Here is a 19,109-nt window from a genome sequence, read left to right as displayed (position 1 = left end):
GAAACTGCTTGAGTAATTCATCCATACTAAACAGGCATGAAACAGATAACGAGTCAAGCACATTACTCCTATGCCATGCAGGCACGTTCTTGGTTGAAGCAGGTCTTTTTAGCTATGGCTGTTGGTGTTTCACGTAATGTGCTGGCTCACGAGTATAAGCTAATGAGTAGGTGTGGGATGATAGTGTCACAAATTCAGGAATTGGTGATTCAGCGAGTTGTAAAGTAATGAGGATCTGCAGGGGAAGCCATTAAAACTATCGCATTAGGGCTGATGTCTTCGGGTACGGACACACTGGCGGGAGAACGCGCGCGGTGTGCCGCCAGCGGTAGGACGCCCGCGCGACAGAGAGGCCACATCGGTTTCGCGCGGCGATCGCCGCGGAGGTCATGTGACAGCGCTGATCTCGCCTTGTGTCGGACTGTGTGAGCTGATCTACAAATCTTTTTTCGGCCAGCAGACCTCATTCCAGCTTCTCCTTGTCCCTCATCATCTACCGCGACGATCGTGTTTGCTCCGCAGCACACCGCTTGAGCATTCGAAACAAATTTACTGTCCTGTTTACATTTTCCCCGACCTGAATGTTCAGCGGACACTCAAGTATGAAAACAACTCGCCTGCGAGATCGAATGCTTTGCCGATGATCGCTCATCGGTTGATTTTCGCGTAAAAGGGGAATAAGCGAGCAGCCTCAAGAAAGTTCCATTATTCTCTCACTGAGGCCAAGTTTTCAACACGGAGGCACAAAAGGAGAATGCTCGCTTCGTCGTTGATTGCACGGAGCACTTGAGTTAACTTCGGTAGCAAGCACGAGATGGCGACACTGACGCACACGTCGCTGAGCCGGACGTCTCTCATTGGCTCTTCTGATTCGCGGCACGCGGTAAGCCGCCGAAAATGGCTCCTCGACCCATTCGGCGCACGGCAGGTTTTGCGGCAAGCTGCTTGCCGCCGGCGGCATGCCGCGCGCGTCTTCCCGCTAGTGTGTCCCTACCCTTCCAGTTTTTTTCTCTTTTCTTGCGTTTTTTTTAAGGTTTGATTTTTTTTTTATTTTTGAGGAAATATGCTAAAAGGAACCTATAAAGGTAATTATTGTCATTGTAATGCAGTACACTTCTAGGATTTTTTTTGTTGGTATTCAAGTCAAATTTTAAATGTCTCTGCATACCCCCTTTAATTTACAAATTTCTCAAAATTGCTTTTCGCAGTCTATTTGGACATCATCTCGCGGCCTATTCTTAGCTGCCCCCTACTGACATAAACTTGGCCATCTGGGACCAAATGATGCAGGCAAAATGGGCCACAGTGGGGAATGGTTGTGACATTTTCTTTACTTTTCTCATCGGCATGTGTCGAGTTGAAGGGAAAGGAGGGGCATTATTTTTTACCTCCATCTGTGTTGCTTAAAAATTTGTGTCGTGGAAATGAGTGATGAAATACTAATCGTTAGTGCACCTTTTCTAGCCACAGCAAATACCTTTTCATTGTTCCTTTAATTGAGCTGAACTAGTTCGTTCATTATCACAAAAATGTATGCAGCTTTGCTTTCATCTATTTGTTCCTTCTTTGTTGTGGTTTCCATGCAGCAGTTTTATAACAACTTTATTCCTTTCGTGCACAGACAAGTGTAGGAAAATGAATGGCTCGTGACGACATGCATATGAAAAAAGCCAAAAGTGGTTGAAATCAAGTAAAGCATATGGAAATTTTTATTAATGTTGTTTCACAGGATATTCAATGGAAAATTATTACCTTAATCGTTTTTTACCTGAAAGATTACGGTGGAAGTAGGAGAGACGGCAACTATATGTAAATAGAGAGATCCAAAGCTAGAGCAGTGGCTGTTAAACCTTGTTCGTCCGAGTATACTAATTCGGTTGTGCATAGCCGAATATTGAGATTGCTCACAAGGGTCACCCCCAACCAATGCGGCAATAGGTCTAATACCACAAGTGCCACTTGGAATGCGATTGAGTGGTGAGAGTAGCAGCTGTACCAAAACCCTTTAGTCCTCCTCTAGGAGCACCAAAGGGTTCTAGCCAGAGCCACTGTTAAAGGTATACTTCAGGGAATTTGCAACTTTCTCTGAAATCGCTGAAATTGCATTCAGGAGATGCAGTTATCAAAAGCTGTTTTGTGCACTGCTTTGAGATTATTGTACTGGCAAGTTATATTTTGTAGAAGATGGCTGTAAAAGTGTGAACTTTCCTTAGAACTAGTGCTAGGTAGTTTTTAATGAGGAATTATATACAACTCTGAAAAGTTTTGTTAAGCAAAAGCTGTAAAGAACTGTATTAACACGATAAGTACAAACCATCTTCTCTTGGTCACGTGTCAGTGTATGTTGTGCCTCGAGGCTCCAGTATTGTGCTCTTTCTGTGATGGGTTCCTTGCGACATAGGCAAGTGGCTTTGCCTTATGAGTGACCTTAAAGCAACTCGCACTTCCTTTAGTTTTGCACTTGTACAATCAAGCACAAGAGACGAATTATAGGGTCATTCAGCACTACACATCTTGCATCTACAGTACACCTAATGTGGAAAGCCTGGGAGTGTTGCCAGCAATCTCTCTGTTATGCTTTTCTCACTCCGAATTTTTTTTTTATACTGTCCTCAACAGTTGAAAACGCAGCTGAGTTGATGCAGATAATTTTCGGATAATGATTTGGTTTGTCCGCACATTCACGAAGCATGCTTGGGTAGGAATACAGAAAAATACCGAGTTCTCACTATACACCAACTATCTTAAACGCAGTGGCGAACTGATTGTAATCTTCATTTATCGGAATTTGTTTTTGGCAGAATCACAAAGTGGCGGAAATATGTGTAGGTGGTTTCTTCACATTCACATTCAAGAGACTAACAGACCAAAATGTGTCATAAATTATGATGGAAATGGCAAGCTCTTGCCTTGCAATTGAGGACAGCAGTACAGGAAGCAAAAGGATTTATTTATCACTGAAAATCTTATCAAATGAGCTAGAGTGTTACATTGCTGTGAAACCTTGCCGTTACCGGTGCATCCCACCATATGGCCACATCTCGGTGAAGTATTAGAGTGCACATGATTTTTTCTATTTCTTTCACGAGTGTTCATGTTCTATTTTAGTTTATGCACTCTCTGGCCATCACTCTGCTGATTATAAATGCTCCCTTCACTTCGCCAGTGAAGTGCGTCTAGCTTCTGTCACTCTGTGGAACAACGTTTTGCATTTCTTGGCTGCAATGGCGACCACGGTCATTTAACCCTTTCACTGTCGGCTGTTTCTGACCGGGACGCACCCCCAGTGTCGGCTTGGTTTCAGAGAACGAGCATATCAGGGAACGAGCATAAGGATTTATGAAGTCGAAAGAGAAAAAGATGGAAAGAGGCTAAAACACTCGTGTGCTGCTCCTGCTAACGGCAAGCTGTCCTCAAGCGAGGGCGCATGGAGAGAGCGAATGCAGCAATCGAGTCATATGTCAGTCGGAGAAAGGCAACCGCGTGTGGCCCTGAACTTGCCACGCCGTAGCGGAAGCGCGACAAGGAATAAAAATAAAAACCTCCAAACCTGCCGCAGATGGCAGAGCAAACTTTGAACCCATAACCGCACGCGCACGCCGCTCGAGAGAGTAGTGTCACGGAGCGACCACGCCCACTCCCACGAGCAAAGAACGGGCGGGCGCGGTCGCACCATACTTTTCCATATATGTGTCATATCGGCGCGGAGCGAGCATATCAGCTTGTAGAAAGATTCAACAGATGGCGGAGCAAGTCCAAGCGCGGTAGCTTCACGGTGAGGCGCGAAGATTTGAACGCAAGATAGAATACGTACGGGTACGTTATTGACACTGCGGGGAGGAAACGCGAATACGTACCGGTACGTTCGTGACAGTGAAAGGGTTAATGCTTGCATAGACTTAGGCGTTTGTCAAAGTGCCATAACGGCTGGGTGCGGGAACTCATATATATATTATTCTCTTCTGTAAAAAAAAATGAATGTCTGGCAGCAGAGCTTTCTTTTTATATTAGCTTTCAATACATCCTTTTTGCCCGCCTGTGATTGACATTTTGCTCATTTATCATGGTTTCCAGCTTCTTCATACAAACAAAAGACATCAGTAACATCAACTGATGAAAATATTCTTGGTAAAAACTTTTCTACAGCATTTCTAACAAAAATTTCATGGAATGATTACCTTAGAAGTATGTTTTTCATTGTGCCAAAAAGATTAGGTGTTTAAACTTTTGTAAGGTGTGAGAAATGTACTCATTTTGCAAAGACATTGTTGTTGCATGTTGCAGCCATAAAAAGTTTGCAATCTGCAGTTCTCGTAGGACGTAAATTCACTAAGGTGTAAACAAAAAAAATGAGAGATATAATTAGCTGAGGAGGAAAAACTCGAAAGCCCATCATATTCTCCACTGTAGCCATAGAAAAAAGTCTAGCTCTTCCGCACGATGACACAGCTAGGCAGCTCCGAATGGCTTTATTAACCACTGGCTGTTTGTGTCACAGGAACACTTTTGTTCCTAATACAGTGTGCATTAAAAGACGTTTTGCTTTTTGTCCTGTAACTCATTACATGATGGAACTGAAAGAATTTACATTTAAAATAACGCTTAGAAATGAGCTCAGTCCTACTTCACACATTTTGATTCAGTTTTCACTGGTGGCAGCACGCTAACTGTGACTGGTGCATCTGTTGACTAAACTATCAGTGAACAGCAGTTGATGATTTTTTTATTCTAGGAAGCAGCTAGAAATTCAATGGCACAAGGTTGGTACTGTGGGGGGCACGAGGTAAACCAGCAACTTTTGATGTACAGACTGATGTACAGACGTCAGCAAGTCTGCCCGGAGTGCTCGAACACCAACCTGTCGCACAAAGAAAGTGAAATTTTTGAGCAGGGGCCCAATTCTAGGAACAATGATGGCGCTATACTGAAGGTGCATAGGCATACTACTTGCACTGACAGCTACACTTTACCACTAATAGAGCAGCCCAGACAAAATTTCACTTTGTTTGCTCCGCAGCACACCTCTTCAGCATTGTGGACGTGTCGACGACTGCACTAGTGGTGAAAGTGTGTTGCTATTGCTAGGGGGAAGGACTATACAACCAAGGCACAGCAAAAGTCAAATATTATAGTGATTGTGTTCAGCCATTTCGCTGCTAATATGTTATTATTATGCTATTATGAATCAAATCATATAAGAATACCCAAGTACAGATGCAGATCTGCTAAGCGAACTCCGAAGCAGATATCTCAATACCGGTAGCAACCCCAATGCTACCTATGAGTACAAAGGGGTTCCTAATGAAGACTTCGACAGAGAGATCGCGGAAGCGGAAATTTGGGCCGCAATTCGCCATTTACATACTACCTCTCAGCTATTAACGACTTAATGAATGAATATTGGAACAAAGGTGAACTTTCGCAGATGTGGAAACACGTGAAGGTTGTCTTTATTCCTAAACACAAAAAGAAACTAAGCATAGAGAACTTAAGGCCCATCTCTCTTACGTCGTGCTTAGGTAAACTTATGGAACATGTTATTCTAAATAGGCTTTAGAACTACGCAGAAGAGAATGACCTTCTGCCCAGCTCAATGATTGGCTTCAAAACTCAACTCTCTACTCAGGACGTAATGCTTCAGTTGCATGCAGAAGTGATAGATCCCCCTAACAAAACCGGAACCAAAGCGATTTTTGCCTTGGATCTGGAAAAGGCCTTCGACAATGTCTCATGAAGCCATTCTCCAAACCCTCGCCAACATAAACGCAGGGAACAAAACCTTTAATTACATTCCTTCCTTTCTCTCGGGAAGGACTGCGGGCAGAGCTAAGTATCGCAGGACTTGCATCGGACAAAATAGCAATAGGAGACAGAGGAACCCCGCAAGGATCAGTCCTCTCTCCCTTCTTGTTCAACCTAGCAATGATAGATCTGCCTCCCAAACTTGAAGAAATCCAAGATCTTCAACACTCCCTATATACTGACGATGTCACCTTGTGGGTAGCAAAAGGTTCGGACGCTCACATAGAGGAAACGCTTCAAGAAGCAGTGAATGTAGTCCAGTCATACACTAACCAGATTGGGCTGAAATGCTCACAACATAAGTCTGAACTACTAGCAGTGAGAAGGAAAACGCAAGACAAAGTAGAGATAAAAGTCTGCCTGCACGGACTACCCATACCCACAGTCGATACTATTGGAGTGCTCGGGCTCTACATCCAGAGCAATAGGAAGAGCAATGTTACTATCAACAGGCTGGAAATGACTGTGCGATAAATCACTAGACTGATACACAGAGTAACGGAAAGAAAGAGGCTGACATTTGTAGTCTTATCCATGCCTTTGTACTAAGTCGATTCACATACTCTGTCCCTTATCTCCGCCTCATTCAATCTGACAAGGAGAAATTAGACACTCATTAGAAGCACCTACAAGGCTGGGCTAGGTCTACCCAGAAACACTGCAACCGAAAAACTTCTCTCACTTGGGATACACAACAATGTAGAGGAGCTGATTGCAGCTACAAAGACTAACAAACTCTAAAGCAGGCAGACAAATTCTCAACCGCATGAGAATTAATGCCGAACCACTAGCCAACCACTAGGACCACTACCAAGAGGAGCTGGCGACAAAATTATCTCCAAACCTGTGCCCAAAAACATGCATCCCTCCTTCCATGAAGGCAGGAGGAAAGCTAGAGCTAGGGCCCTAAACAGAAAATACCGAAATCATGATGGGGTGGTGTATACCAACGCCTTGTATTACTATATGGCTGACGGTGCCGTTGCTATCTTTGTAATTAAGCAGTACAGTAAGTAAATGCGTATCAGCTGCTTCGGTCAAAGTCCGCTACTCGGACCAGGAGGAAGAAGCCGCAATCGCTTTAGCCATCGCTACAGCAGATGCGGACATAATTGTCACTGATTCAAAAACTGCCATACGTAACTTCTCGCGTAGCAGAATATCAAATACTGCCAGAAACAACCTCGCGGATATCAGACTCGACAGAGAGATAGAACTCGTATGGACGCCTGCCCACTCAGGGTACCGAGGCAATGAGGCTGCTCATCAACACGCTCGAGGTTTTGTCGGCCGAGCGGTGAGACCTAATGCCGAGGAACTTGAAATGGAAGAATTGCTCACATACAGCGACCTACAGCGACATACCCCTGCCAGCATTTTAGTTCATCGGGACAGTTTGCCCATATGATAACAGTAGCAACTAGTGCAGCTCCCTCATGACTGCATGGGCAGCAAGAGCGCAAGTATGCTGCAAGGGAATACACTGTCAAGGTTAAAACATGCCAAAGTTAATACTTTTCTTGCTTCGTGCACACTGACTACAAATGAATTACTTCTCCTCTATGTGAAAACAGTAATAGACTTTGTTTCATGCATTTTGCCTCGCTTAACTGATCAGTATTAGACACATACCTTCACCAGACATTGCACTTCGGGCTGGTAGCAGAAATAAATGGATTAATATATTGTACCAATAAATTATTATTAAGCATTTACCACTTTGTTCGCAAGAAAAAAAAAACATTTTTGCAAATGTGTGTAACATGCAAGGCTGATTTTGTTAATGCCCACATCACATTGACACAGATAAAGTAACATAGTGTGTACCAGTGAAAAAAGTGATTTCTAGTCTGTGCTTGTGCTAGGCTTTGTTTCTGCTGCTGTCTGCAATCAACAAACTGCATTTCTAAGGATTGCATTTGCAAAAGAAAATAGTACTCATATTAAGACATGCTAGGCCGAGGACCTGGGTTCAGTTCCAGCCATAGTGGTCGTTACATATCAATGAAGGTGAAATGCAAGACACACTTGCAATGTCAGTGCACACGAAGAACCTCAAATCAATGGCATTAATGCAGAGCTGTCCACTATGACGTCTCTTATAGGCAGTTTTTCTATATCACTTATGGAAGTTAAACACCATATCCCACACCGAAGGAGGAACAACACTTTCTTTACTGACCAAATAAGTTAAAAAGAAACAAAACTTGTGATTGCCCTGGCTTTTAACCCTGATGTTGAAGGAAAGAAAGTGTATTCAGAGGCAGCAGCTGGTGGTGGCAATTTCCACCTGAGCATGGATATTCAATGAATGCTTGTTTTAATCTGAAAGTAAATCTTTAGAAGGAAAATTGTTGAAGGGCGACATCTGCAGGTTTTGTTGATGCTATATTGCCATTTATGACACTGTGAGCACCCTTTCACTCTTATCTACTACCCTGCGAAACTAAGAAGCAAACAAGATAGCTTTGAACAGTGCCACATTGCTGCAATACCTAAGCAACAGCTGCACGAGCTGTTTAAAGCCACTTGCAAAATACACAAATCATTTTCACTACATGCACGGCGGAAGGTGTTTGCACGCAGTAGAGGTACTCGTAAAAGTAATGTATCAGCTTTTGGGGTTGAAGCGCAGCTACGGACGATCGCTTTTTTTTTTTTTTTTTTTTTCTTTTTAAGCAGGCCTTTGCTTCACCGGACGGTTTAGGTGGGGTTCTCACCGAAATACAAAGCGTGCGACAGCATTTCGGAGCCGATTTGCATGTTAACGATATGCAACACAAACCTGCACTGAGAGCCACGACGGGTTTCATGACGCGGCCGTGCACCAGCGATCGAAAACGTGCACAAATAAACCGCATTTAATTGATTCGTGGCAAGACTAGCCACTAGAGCACTAGCCTCATGCAGTCTTTGGGGTAGTCTCGCGGCACATCACGCACGCACATCCAACGGCTAGCAGCAACGTTACTAGAACAAACTCTAGCAGTCAGCACAAGGGATCTTGCGGAAATACAAGGCTTGCGTTCCCTCATAAAATAGATCGCATTTCGGGGCCGATTTGCATGTAAGCGGTATGTAACAAACCTGCGTCTGAGCCACGAAGGGCTTCGTGGAGCGACCGAGCGCCAGCGATTGAATCAATGCACAAATAGCATTTAGTTCATCCGGGGCAAGACAAGACGACTAGCCTCATGCGGTCTTTGGAGAAGACTCGCGGCACAAGTATAGCACAAGAGCGCGCACACACATCCACGCGACAACGCGCATCGCACGCTGCCACAACAACACGAACGCCGAGGCCCATGCCTTGAGTCGCTAGCGTGGAATGGGGGTGCCGGCCGCAGCTCGTAACAGCCAGCCGAAGGCCTCTTCTCCCTCTCCATCTTCGTTTTCCCCCTCGCGCCGCATCCGTTTGTTGGGATCGGATATACGCGGTCTGGACGCATGCCAGGCTGTCACTTTGGGTTTATATTATATAGGCTCATGCTCTACTGCGAAAAAGAGAGCCACCTGTAACCATGGTCTGGACGCATGCCAGGCTGTCACTTTGGGTTTATATTATATAGGCTCATGCTCTCTTCGATTGTTCCCTCTGAAGTGCACTTTTAGTTTTCATGTAGGCTCACTTTTAGAGAAAAACCACGCAATTTTTTTTAGAATTTTAAGAAGCAAATAATTTCAGGAGTTCCAAAGCTCCCTGAAATAGTTCCTGAAAACCAAGGGTACTCAATGATATCAAAGGCCTGTGTAAACCACACTCCATGATCATCATATTGAAGGGAATGCCTTACCAGCCCAGCCTCTGGGGCCTGTGCCCAATAAAGTATGGATGCATCATGTAGAACTTATGAAATCAGCTGGTAATGACATCTGTTTCAAAACTTCTGGCTTTTCCTATCTTAAAGTAAGCTCGCATTTTCAGTAAGTAGCACATTAGTGGATAGAATGCAGTAATTTATAATAAAAGACAGCATCAGCTTGTCCTCAATGTCCTTTTATTACTCTAAAGCTGAACATGAGCTATGAGAGACATCATGAAGGAGGGCTCTGGGTTAATTTCCAGAGCCCTCTTCCACAAAAGTTCTTCAAGCTATGCAGTGGCACCAAATGTGGGCAGGCAAATTTGCATTTTGCCTCTATCAACAGGCCACAGGCACCATTCCACTCCACATTCTCAAACTCAACAGCCAAATGTCATAGCCAATAAGCAACGGCAGCAAGCAAAGAAAACACTGAAGAAACCTAAATGTCAAAATAAACATGAGGGGTCACAAATGCAGTAGTGGGTTAGGCAAATAAAAAACTACACATACTGAAAGATGTCTTCAGTACTTACATCAATGTCCTGCTTCTTGCCCACCACAGCACAGCACAATTCCGGCAAAGGGTATAGAGCTTGAAGGAGCCATTGCTTACGAAGTCACATGGAACTTGCTGCAAGGTAAAAAGTACCATGACCCAACAAATTAGTGAAAACGTAATATGGTGCAACACGTACATGCAGAGGCTTTGTGAGCAAGAAATAAAGGCACAGAGTAGGAACACCACAATACTGTTTTTTTTTTCTTGAAATGATGCACGACATGCTGGTGCAGGTCACTGCATGAAATTTGCCTCTGCCTGCTAAATAATCTTAAATTATTATTTTTTTAATTCAAAATTTCACTTTGGGATTCAATTAGTTGAAGGGCGATTGCCTACAATGCCAGAGAAGAAACAATGTTGACATCACCCGAGACATACCAACAGTGAAAAAAAATAACTCCTTTCACTACATCTCGTCGCCAGCCTGGCAAAAGAGCAAGTCAGCCATCACAGTGCCCCTAGTTACAAATAAAAAAGCATTTACTTGACTTTAACTGCAAGTGCATTTTAACAGCCTATCCATAATCCACCAGTTCCCACTAGGTTCGAGATCAGACAAGCCCTCCCTCTCTTTATGCTTTACATCGAGCGAGCACCTTAATTGGTACTGCAGGGCCTAATACATGCCTGCAACTACAATACTACTTTTCTAAGAGATGTGGAACTTCATTAAAATTCATTTTATGGCCGAAGTAGCAAAGATTGTATTTTATCTTGAAAGAAGCAGCAAGAAAAAACAAGGGTATGAAAGGAGACAATACTGGCACTAGCTTACAACTAATGTTTATTGAAGCACACATGAAATATATAAAGAAGACGAGCAACAACGCAAACCACTCAATCACTGATAAGCAAAACGCAAGACATGAATCACTAAAATTTAAGAACAGTTCCCTATCTAGATAACCCAACTCACTGCATGGTAACATGATGGATGGCTCACTAACACATCCATTACCTAGTTGTAAAATATGTCTAGCTTCAATGATTTCCCAGCTGATTTGCAATGGATGACAGCCAGAATGTGCACAGCAGAAAGAAACTGAAAGCAACCAGTGCATTCTTACAATGCACAGCCAAGTTGACCTCTACCTATATCTACTCAAATGGAACCGTTCGGAAGTTTTAGTGATTCATGTTTTGCTGTCTGCTTATTGGTGATTGAGCGGTTTGCAGTGTTGCTTGGCATTATATATTTCTTATTTGCATCAATAAACATTAGTTGCGAGTTAGCATCTGCTTGCTTCTTTTCACGTCCTTGTTTTTTCGTGCTGCTACTTTCAAGATGACACCTTACCAACTCACCCAAATTACATCCTTATGATTGTATTTTAGTCAGCGAAATTTTACTTCATGTGACACTAATCAACACACATGACCACGTTTCATGGAACTTAAAGCCAATCAATGACAGCCTCATCATAAAGTCTGAAAGTTGGCTCAGATATGCAGCTCTCCATGCCAACACAGCTTGCACAGACATGATTTTCTGTGGTAAACAAAACACTGGGCTGCTGCAAGGGTGGTACAGAGCAAGCAGAGGGTGCTCTGACACTGAGAAGAAATGTGGCATTGAATATTGCTGTACATGGGGACAATGTTTTGGGGCTGTGCAGCCGAGTCTAGGTACGAAAGAAAAGGAGAAAAGTTTCTGTCCCCTTGCCGTGAAGAGTGGTTTGCTCACTATTTGGGCTAGGAGTGTACTGGGCTGAAGTAACCCACTCTACATGGCAAGGGGAAAGAGGTATGTTGCCTCTTCCTTTCTGCCTAACTTCAGCTGCATAGCCACAGTTATCCCCGAGTATAGTGATGTGCTACCGTGATCAAGACTTGTAGAACTGAAAACTGAAAGTAACAAAGGGGTATGGCATGATTAAAATATCTATGGTGTCCAGGTGAATAGCACGCTGCACTCCAGGGTTGCTGACGGCGCATTTACTTATTTTTTATTTATCGCATACTGCGGACCAAACATGGTCCAAGCAGGAGAGGCACGGTATAAAAGAAAGTACAAAAAAACTGACCCTTGACAGCATTGGTATTGACAGAACACGCACAAAAAAGAAAAAAAAAAAAAACGAACAATGAATACTTATACAAAACTAAATGGGGTGAAATCATGCATCAAAATTTTATATTTAAAAAAAAAACAGTAGTTAGTGACCCATAAATATGATACTTCTGCTATTATGAGAACTCCACAGCTATGTAAATTGCATGAAGAAAGTGAACCTATGGATAGCTTGCACTGACAACTCACTAGGCACCCACTGGTGAACCAAAAGTACAACAAAAATCTGTCTAATTTGCATTCACCATCTTCATCATGAAGGTATTGCAGACACTAAGCACAGTTCACCATCATAGCACTTATGATATCATATCCAAGCCATCTATAAAAGTTACCCAGATTGTCACATGAACATTTCAGCAGAGATATGACTTTCCAAGGGTCATATTATGACACTGACCAAATTCTCATGAAAAAAAAAAAAAAATAATAAGACCAAATCAGCACCTTTCTCGGTGCATGGGCGTGAGATATGCTTTTACACTTCTTTTCGTCGACTGCTACTGTTTCAGGGAAAGGGGTCATCAAACTAAGTAACCTGAGTAGAGTTGCAAACAACGAAATTTAGGAGTGTGGTGAGGGGCAGACTTTGTGGCATTGCGAAGGTACTCTACTAATGCTAACAGTAGGCAGCCTTGATTTGATCATGGGGTTCAACATGCCAAAGAAACTTTGACTTCGAGGGTCAGCCATTGTAGACAGCTCTGGATAATTTCGACCATCTACGCTTCTTTAATGTGCACTGACACTATAAAGCACATGGGCACCTAGCATTTTTCCACCATCGAAATGTAATCATCCCAGCTAAGACTGAGCCCGCGTCACCCAGCTCACTAGACAAATGTCTAAACGCTGAAGCTGCCACAGTAGGGTGTAGGCAGCCTTGAGGCAGGGTTACATTTGCAGGCATGTTTTGTACAAGCCAAGCTTATATAAGCTAGGTATGGCCAAGCTGTGGCTCATGAGTAGCATGAGGCTCCTTGCAAAGTCCAGGTGCAGTTCACGACTGCTTGGCACCTGTCCAACTCTCACCATTCACAGTATTTCTGCATCTACAGCCAGCTTCTTTTTATTTTTTAGGAAAAAACAAAACAAAAATACAGCCAGCTCCTCTGTTCTTTCTCCTTTAAGTTCCAAACGACCTATTGTTTAGAATTCTTTTGAACAACGAAACAATATGCCACCCTTATGGACATACATCTAACAGAGCTGCTCACGACTGTAACCATGCTCATTCGAGAATTTCAATATGCTTGCTTTACAAATGGGGCAGTAGAGGCATATTAACAATCGTGGCATGAGTTCTTCACTGTGACCACCAGCTTTGTTAAATGAAAAAAAAAAAGTCATTCTTATCATTTACTTTGCTCTTTGTAAAATGTTGCCTTTTTAGTCAAGAGTTCTCATTAAAGGTATGGCAGCAGTTGTGTAGGACCATAGCTAAAGAGCTGTCTGACATATGCCCGCATTGTGTTAGCTTGCTCGTACATTGAACTGAGCCTTAGCAAGCTTCGCGGTGATGCAAAGAGATGTTTGCCCATGCTAACATCTCGGCATTTCCATAATGGCGCAGATCAGTGTCTTCACTCTACTTGTGCTATGAGCATTCCTGTCATTAGCACATATTGAAAGTAAAAAGGATGACAGCAGGCAATGCGACATATGCCAGCAGAGACACGTTCACCTGCTTTTCCTCTGCACATACAGTGAATTACAATCCCACAAGTGAAGTGGTCTGCCTGCTCCGCAAAAGAGCACCTGCATCCAGTACAGATTGTGTCCCGATTGCGTTTGGAACTCATGCCAGCGCAAGTAGGTGGTGCCCATGAACTGACAGAAGAATTGCCTGTTATTCTGTGTGCTAGCCTATGCTTCGTCTACACGTGCCAGCTGTTTTTAAACCTGTAATAGGTCTGCATTTCTCCCGCTGCTTCTTGGGATGGCAATAACATCAACAGTTTATGCCATTCTTTCGTATAGCCGAGTGCGGGCAAGCAGGGTAAAATTTCTTTGGCACTATTCTCAAATAAAAGGAAGTCGCAGTTCACCATTTTCACTGTTTCAGAGTTCAGGAATGGCTTTAAGATCATGAATAGCACATAAAGATGATTTCCGCACAAAATCTTCTAGTCACACTCCGAGCTGAGGTCTTTAAAAAAGATTATTGCACAATACTGCTACTCTTAGACTTGCTGTCCTCAAGAGTAAGCACTAGTTCATGACAGCAATTTGCATTCATAGCAGTGGCAAGTAATGATCATCTATTATGGAGCACAGAGGGCACAGTCAGCACAGCAGAGCATGCTACTGGAAATAGAAGGTGCAGCTGAACAAATACTCAAGCAAACTTCTAGCCGGTTCTGTTGATTTCGGAAGAACAATCCACTGCTCCAGGGACCGATCTTGGCTCAGCAATCGCTCCCCATCTGCATTGGGAAGATGGGACTTGTGTTCCGGATCTGCATTTGGAATACAGTTACTCCAAAAAGAGCAGAAAATAATGTTCTGTAAGTCACTAAACCCTATGATTGGAATTGACCATTAGTAAAGTCTTGTCATCTATCACCTCGATCTGCTCATAATTTAAGTAGCATTATAAAAGTCTGCGATTCGGCAGGAACCTCTGATCTCACACCAAGAATTCAGTGCCCATAACAGGCACAACGCGCATCTAGAGATGCCAGGTAATGTAACTCGAAAGAAATGTTATGCTAACTGTTCTTTACCTACTAAGAGAGCAAACAGTATTTCTGTCATCGAACCTTCTTTTAAACAACTATTTCATGGCAATGGCAAAAGGCATTTCGAGTCAACTGGAGGTCTAACCTAGTACAGTGGCGATGAACGAGCCCCTGAGCCTGCCATGTGCCAAGGCATAAATGCACTTCACTGCAATGTACGAGTAAACAAGTGGAAGGCTGGAAGCTTGAACAATCTGTTTCCAGTAAACAGTGACGTTTGGGTGGTTAGGTTGGAATACCAAGCAAGCACTCTGCCCATAGCTTCATCTACTAGATTTCCTCTCAAAGGTATAACCAGCAAACAATGTCTGCAACTTAAGCCAGGAGTACAATCCCAGCATGTTCTGAAGACTTCGATCATCACATTGACTTTTTAATCATGCCAGTCACCTCAACATCAAATCAAAGCAATATATGTGGCAGCTTATGGAACCCTCGCAGATACAAAACACACCGAGAAATGCAAGCCAGTTAGTCTAAAGCCAGCCTATCATCAGCATATTGTTCATGGCCTTCACAGTGCCACCAAGTTTGCTCCCTGACCACCCTATGAACATGCAGTGTTTGCACCCCAACTCGGGTTACACAAAATGTGGCGGCTCTTTAAACAAAATAGGAGCAGTGCACCAAGAAAGGCAAAAGTTCGTCCCTAGCTCCCATTATGTCAACTGAAGAATGTGCAAAGTCGGACAAGAAATATGGATTTCTGAAAACATGTATTCTGTATAGAAATATGAGTGATACCTAGGAATCTAGGAAGATAGTGGTACCAGTGCAGTAAGCAGTCTGCCCCTTGTGCATCATGAAGGGCCAATGCTCTCGAACTTCCAAACCCTTCATCATGCCAAAACATGCTCAACCGATCAATTATGAATTGTGAAAGGCTACACACTCTAAAGTGGAAACAGTTCCATGCAAAAAAAGTAAAAAGAAGCCAAATGCAGAATGTGATGTGACTGTTCAAACAATGTCTGGAAGTGCATGTGGCAACCAAGCAATTCATAAATGTGGTAGCCATTCATAATCTAGATCCAGACACAACACTAACTCCATATCAACTCTACCGTTGCTTCTACAAAACATGCATAAATTTAAACGAAAACACCACAACTGAATGATACTTTAATCAAAGGCTTGTTTTGCTTGGAATTCTGCATGCACTCTTCATTTTGAAACTTGCATGAATTTCATATTCTCACATCTGTGATGAATCAGTGGTATACTGAGTACGGAAAAACTGCACATTCTGATTCACATTTCATATTAGAGAAGATGCCAATGGGGCATCTCAGCACTAAGTCAGATTTTTTTCGCTTCATTTGTAAATAATTAAACAAGAAAATCAATACTATTGGTACTGTTGAATGCATAATTACCTTTACACCTTACTGACATGTCTGGACTGAAAGTCTGAGTTTGGTGTCTTTTATATGCGCTTAGTAGTTTTTGGGGATTACTTCAGTCACGACCAAAGTATGAAAAAGAAAATATCAAGCCCAATACAGGCGAAAAAATTCAAAATAGCTAAAAACGTTTTTTTTTTTTTTTTTCCCTTCTACTACCCAAGGCTCGACAATGGAGTTTAAGTACGGTTGCTGCTGAATCATACTGCCGTCGCATGTTCGCCGGCTCCATACCTCGTAATCCGCAATATTTATGGAACATATGAATAATTCTAGCCCTGTAGTAACGCAGGTAGGTTTTACCGCTTATTCAATCCGTGTAGTTGCAACTGCACAAGCGCCGGATCTTCAACTGCAGCGCAACATAAGGCCCGGGTCGAGGCACTTGGAACTGGCCCATTCTAAATTCTTGCCGAAGGCTGAATTGCAGTAGGCGCCAGCATCGTGCACCCCGCAATGGTCTTACGAGTGATGATTTGTACGGCATATTCTACTCTGAGCGTGCAGCCCCTGGCACTAACTGTCTCTTTTCCTAGACACAGCAAACGCATTCACCCTTCCCTCGTCAAAAGCAAACTACCGTATGTTATAATGACATGCGCGTCTTGATGTTTACGAACTAGCGCTGTGTTGGCATGCATCATCAGTTCTGCGCGAAGTTTTTAGGAGAATGTACAGGGAAGATGGAAATTAACTTACCTCCGAGATGTCATATGTATGCCGGGTGGTGGCCGCCCTCCAATAGTCCCGTCGTCAGCGCAGTGTTTGCAGTGAGAGCGCACAAAGGAAACGCACTACCTGTCGGGCACGCGAGCACACTTTTTGCACAGGTATTCACACAACCTTACCACGCTTCTGCACATCGCACGAGCTATTTTGTTGAGCTCTGTGCCTCGTATATCTCGAAATAATGAAGCCGCAAGCAGCAAGGTCCCCAACAGCACACAAGAGAAAAAGGCGCGACTAAAGTAGGGGCTTTAGGCGCGACTAAAGCCCCTTGATACTTTGAAAGTTACGCCAACGATTGAACTTTGCCGCCGCCGCGCTACCTCCTCGCCTCCTCCTCGCCCCTTGCGCGCCCCTTCGCTGAAGGCCGGCTCTCCGCCCGATTTCCTGAGCGACGATTGGTCTCCCTGCCGTTGCCATTGGAAACCGACGCGCGTCCGACGTTTTCCTTGTGTTTTCTTTTTCCTTCGCGCCATTTTTCCCCTAGTCTCGGCGAGCGAATATTGCGCGCTGTGCTTTTATTGCAGCGTGCAAGCTCTATGCCGTGCTGTTGCGCGTACAACTGCAGCAAGCGACCTGAAGATGGTTATGCGGTATTCATGATATCTCAAGGCAAGCGTGACGGCTTGCGCACGAGTCAATGGATTCACAAGATTAGTCGAAAGACGTTTATTCCTAGAAACAACAGAGTTGTTTGCGACGTCGAGTGCCTTTCTCACTCCCCGTAATAACGCGTCACCTGACGCTGCGTTTTTTATTCCTGCTTGCTGCTCAATATTTTTGCGGCGGCAGCATGTTCATTGTATAAAAATAAGGTTGTCCTCTGCAGCATGCTGAATATTCTGCGAGGCTCCAAGGCTCCATCATTTAACACGCTTCGACTTCTGTACAGTCAGAAACAGGGCGCTATAATCTGCTTTTTGCTGTCAGAAATAACTGGAAAATTACAGTCTCTCGATTGCATTTGTCGCGATTATGCTAGGATCCCTGGCCTCCTTCACTAAAAATCAAAATTCGGGCTTGTACAGGAGCTAGCCTTTCCAGCTTTTACTTGTAGTGTGCGTCGGTTACTCGGGAGCAATGAATGCTGGCCCTGCTTTGGCAAGTAAACCCGAGGTATTGCGGGTAATCTGCACTAGTTAGGTCGTATGGCATTTTTTTTTTCAATTCTTGAATGTGTCTTGCCATGCTTCGACGCACGCGTGGGTTAAAAAATATGCGTTCGTTTTATCAGGGATACGGCCAATGTGCAGGAGGTGTTCATATGATCACACACGCTTCACTTCGACCATGACTACTAGGCGTTGGCAGGCTACCTTCGCTTTGAAAGCTGGAGCTCTAAAAGCGCGATTCCGCGTATTCATTTATTTCGAGAAAAGTTATCCCATCGATGTCAAATCAGCCGGAATCATTGCATCAATTTTCTGTATTTACGAAACTTAAACAATCAATAATGATTATAGTTATTATGTAAAAATAGGGGAACATTTTGCGAGCAACAATTCTTAACACTGTAACATATTACCCATTTCAATTGTATGCAAGATTCTTTTTTTCACCTAGCCTGAGTAATTATCTCATCGCTCTATGTTCTAGCTATATTTCACTGAAGACCAGTTTGAGCCGCCAATATTACACGAACTCGAAAAAAAGAACAGACCAAACGCAGTTCCATCAATTTTCTCTCACCGACCTAGCCTCCTCGACAGAGACATGAACCTCGCGCTGATATTAGTCAGTTATTTCTGTGGCTTGCTCTTTTCCCACCTCCATTTATGAGAAAACAAGAAAGTATAAGAATTAAAAGTCAATGTATAGTTGTCTCGTCAGATATTATGAGATAATAGAGATATGACTGACAACGTAAGTCAATGAAAATTGAAGTATATCAATGGGTCATGGGACGGCATCAGATTAAATAGTGATGGTTATGAATAGTGATAAGTAATGATGGTGACTGTTACGGATAATAATAGTAAATTATAATAATAGGCCCGG

General features: G+C 43.3%; 1 long non-coding RNA gene across 1 annotated transcript; it reads right to left on the bottom strand.

The window, feature by feature from the left end:
* Positions 1 to 12,285: 12,285 nt before the first annotated feature.
* On the bottom strand, positions 12,286 to 17,367 carry LOC146201517 (uncharacterized). Its single transcript, XR_014703547.1, has 2 exons — positions 17,085 to 17,367; positions 12,286 to 14,667 (listed from the first exon to the last, which is right to left on the bottom strand). It is a non-coding gene; the product is annotated as an uncharacterized LOC146201517 (long non-coding RNA).
* Positions 17,368 to 19,109: the final 1,742 nt, after the last annotated feature.

The sequence above is a fragment of the Amblyomma maculatum genome, chromosome 1 (assembly GCF_055883805.1).
Source record: "Amblyomma maculatum isolate TAMU_Amacu chromosome 1, ASM5588380v1, whole genome shotgun sequence".
Taxonomy (NCBI): Eukaryota; Metazoa; Arthropoda; class Arachnida; order Ixodida; family Ixodidae; genus Amblyomma; species Amblyomma maculatum.
Note: the sequence above shows the minus strand (reverse complement) of the source record. Positions and strands in the feature narration are given on the sequence as shown.